Source organism: Vicia villosa, linkage group LG3 (assembly GCF_029867415.1).
Source record: "Vicia villosa cultivar HV-30 ecotype Madison, WI linkage group LG3, Vvil1.0, whole genome shotgun sequence".
NCBI classification, from domain to species: domain Eukaryota; kingdom Viridiplantae; phylum Streptophyta; class Magnoliopsida; order Fabales; family Fabaceae; genus Vicia; species Vicia villosa.
This window is the reverse complement of record NC_081182.1, coordinates 144,107,376-144,111,537: the sequence shown is the minus strand read 5'-3', so window position 1 is coordinate 144,111,537 and position 4,162 is coordinate 144,107,376. Positions and strand designations below refer to the sequence as shown.

General features: G+C 28.1%; 1 long non-coding RNA gene across 1 annotated transcript; it reads left to right on the top strand.

Annotated features, from left to right (window-relative positions):
- Positions 1 to 3,362: 3,362 nt before the first annotated feature.
- LOC131656760 (uncharacterized) lies at positions 3,363 to 4,162 on the top strand. The gene is made up of 4 exons (XR_009300280.1): positions 3,363 to 3,412; positions 3,502 to 3,597; positions 3,679 to 3,777; positions 4,105 to 4,162. It is a non-coding gene; the product is annotated as an uncharacterized LOC131656760 (long non-coding RNA).

Below are 4,162 nucleotides of genomic sequence, written 5' to 3'. Positions count from 1 at the left end.
AATAAAATGAAGGTTAATCAATAAAATCAAGGTGAATCAAAATTTCCTAAACAATTTTAAAGTTAAAAATAATTTTTAACTTATATAAATATATAATATATAAATATATAATAATTAATATATAAATATATAAATATATAAATATATAAATATATAATAATTATTATAAATTAAAACACTTATTTTTTTAATTTTTATAATTATTATATAAATATATAAATATATTTATAATTAATATATAATAATTATTATATAAATATATAAATATATAATAATTTTTATAAATATATAATAATTATTATAATTATTATATAAATATATAAATTAAAACACTCATTTTTTTATAAATATATAACAATTATTATAAATATATAAATAAAAAATTATAACCTATTTTGTAAGTGAAATTATTTTAATTATTCTAATTAAAATTTTTTTAAATTTTAAAATATGAATCAGGATAGAAATATATAATAGCTATTATTCATAACTCATAAATTATATCAAAATATATAATTATTATTATTCATTACTCATAAATTATATCAAATTTATGATATGTGAATTAATTAATATCCTAAAATTAATTTTTGGGATTTTTTTAGATTTTTTTTTGTTGTTTCGGAGATGCATCTCCGAATTAGTCAAAATCCCAATTTTTGAGATTTTTTCGGAAATGCACTTCCGAAGTCTGGAAAAATTTAGAAAAAAAATATTTCGGAAATGCATTTCCGAAGCAGGGTAAAATGGGGTTTTCGCTGGGGGTGACCCCCATAGGAAGGTGGATAAAGAAAAAATCTAATAAAAATCACAATTACATTATATTAATGTTGTAAGAGAGCATCTTAGTATCTCTAAAGTGAAAATATATAAAGTTTTTTAAATATGTTAATTACTTTGGATTTATCAAACATCTTGATATATCCAGATCAATTATAATATTTAAAAAATCTATAAATCACTTTAGAGCGACCGTCTCTTACAATATTAATGTAATTGTGGGTTTTAGTAACACAGCAAATGAATATAAAATTAAATGTATAATAAGTAACAAATAGAAATAGAAGAATCGGACAAATAATCTAGCCAAGTTGAGCTAAAGCCCAACGCAAGGACAAAATAGCTCATGAGGAAGAAAACATGGTTCATGCCAAATTAGTTTGTAATCCATAGTAAAAGAGTATGGTTTATACTCCAAAAAGATAATCATCTACCTCTTAAATAGAGACACATGTTAGTGTTTAAACTCCAAAAATAAATCATTGGTAAGTTGTACTGCATAAGACTATGGTTTATATTCTCAAACAATGGCTATACTTTCCATCTTTTTTGGTATAAATACTATATAAAAAAAACATCAAAACAAAGAATGTAAAATTAAGGTATTATACAAGCTTTGACAACATTACATGTCTAGAAAACGTAAAATAGCAAACACATGTTATTTATTTGAAATTTTGGTTAACCATTTTATTACAAATCCTCAATCACTATATTGAAACAAGGGAAAGAAATATGTTCAAAGTTGTGACATCTAGTAGTGCTAGGCATATAAACTAAATCCTAACCTATATAAAATTCCATTCATGCTTCAATGAGTGATAAAATACAAACTTTGAATGGAAATGGAATGTGAGAAAACAATATCAATTTGAAATGAGTGAAGATCATGTCAAAGAGGAAATGTTAGAGAGTGATTTGGATGGAGAAATAAAGTTATTATATGTAAAACGAGAAGCTAATTTGGTCAAAATCAAATTGAGAGCTTTGTGGGTGTGATTTATTTTCTGTGCCCGAATATGCCGTTTTGAACATTTGACTTTGACACAGTTTTATGTTCAGTGGAGAAATTTTCTACTACCCGTGCAAATATTTTGCATAAAAGTTTTATTTTATTTTTTGTTGTTAGTGTTTTTTCAAGATAAATGATGCTTTCTTTTATTTAAAATGAAGTGTATACTATTATAAGTTTATACAAAGTTTCTAAAAAATATTAATTTAAACATTTCTTTTTTCTATATAATACTTCTAAATGATCAAATTTAAAAAATATTAAAAATAAGAACTACTTTATTAAAATTCTCATAAAAAATTGTTAAATCTTTTTTTCTACAAATTTATCGTTTTTATTATTGTAGGAAGTGTCTTGAATGATTTTGGGTGAATGCGAGTTGAGAGGTTTCGGGAGATGAGAGTTTGAGAGTATTATGAGAAGTGAGGAAAGAGAAAGGGTTCTGGCGATTTTTTGATTAAATATCGTCCAGAGATGCATCTCCGTAAGTAGGAAATATAAAATCTAGATGTCGAAAGTATACGGAGATGCATCTCCATAATTTTTTTAATTAAAGCCTAAAACTCATCATTAAATCTGAAACGTTGTGTTTTGGGTGCGTACGGAAATGTATCTCCGAAATCTGAGAATATTTTTAGTTTTTCCATAAAATGACTTTAGCAATTCCCTTTCGAGAATAGCAAAAATAGAGCAAGTTATAAAATGAATACACCATAAATCAATAATTAATGAGAGCAAATTAATAAACCATAAACCAAATATTTTGATTTTGATTTATGGGAAAAGTATGAATGAAATGAAAACTAAAATAGTGGGAAGACTTTACCTGAACAGAAGCAGCAAGAAGATTTTGATTTTGACCAAGAAAAACCCTAAAATCCCACAGAACGGCGTAGCAGCGGCGGCTAGTTGGTTTGGGAGTGAGAGTGAGACGACGACGGAGGGACGGAGGAGGGGCTGAGACCACGGCGGAGGGAGTGAGAGCGAGGAAGCAGAGAGTACGTGAGCGAGGAAGAAGAAGAAGATGTACGGAGGAGTTTTGTGTTTCTGAATAAAATATCGTGTTTTAGTTTAATTTTATGAAAATTTTAAAAAGGGCTACCAGAGCGCTTTTAAGAAGCGCTTTCATACACCCCCCTTATACCAGCGCTTTATTACTAAAAGCGCTTTCGTACCCTCCCCCTATAAAAGCGCTTTCATAACACTACCTATAAGAGCGCTTTTAAAAAGCGCTTTCATAACACACCCTATAAGAGAGCTTTTAAAAAACGCTTTCATTACCCCCATCTATAAGAGCGCTTTTCTAGCGTGATTTTTAATTTTGTTTTTAGCCAAACCTACCAAAGCGCTTTTGGGCACAAGCGCTTTCTTAGGTGTGTTGTTAAAAGCCAAATTTGGCGTAGTGTGAGTGGGCTAATTATCCGGCTATGAAGTCAATGGTTGATACGTAAGTGGGATCGTTCTAAATATTCGTGTATATTTATATATTTAATTATTTGTGAGATTTATCTAAACATATGCTTTTATATTTTTGTTAGATCAATACAAGTGTTCCGAAGTCAAAGAGATGCACAGGTATCCCGGACTAAATCAAACAACATTACTTGGATCAAAGTGGAGGTACATTAATTTTCACAATTTTGCTTATAATATTTATGCTACTTGATAAAACAAGACAACTATAAAATCTTATTTTTTTTTCTATGTAGTGTCCGATACAGCGAAACAGTTCAGATTGCGGATACTATGTTTTGAGGTTTATGAAAGAAATCATTCAAACGAATCAATTAGAGATTCCAATCACGGTATGGATTTATAACTTAAGATAATTTCTTATAATTTATTACATTGAACTAAATCATTCATATTATGTTTTTGTTATGTAGTACTTTGATGACTTCTATGCTGCTTCTTACACGAGACTTAAGTTGGAAGAAATCAAAGAGGAATTGTGTCAATTTTATATTCAGCAACTATTCATATAGGTATGAATACATTATTGTGTGAACAGTTTTATGACTACATTATTTTGATAATGACTTTGTGTTTGAGTTTCTTTGGTGGATGTTGGTTCATTTTGCTTAATATTAGTTGACGATGATGACGTTGTTATATGAATCATGTTTGTTTTTGTTGTTGTTAAGTGGTGTTGATAGTTTGATTTGAAACTGGATTGATGACACATTACATTGGTGGATTGATGACACATTACAATATTGGTGGATTGATTTGAAACTGATAGTTTGTTTCATGTTTGTTTTTGTTGTTGTTGAGCCTTTAATTGACCGTGTTGTTCTGTTCATACTTTGCAGGACCAGGCCGGGAAACGATCAAACTTTTGAAGTATAATATTATAGTACTCTAGGTGGT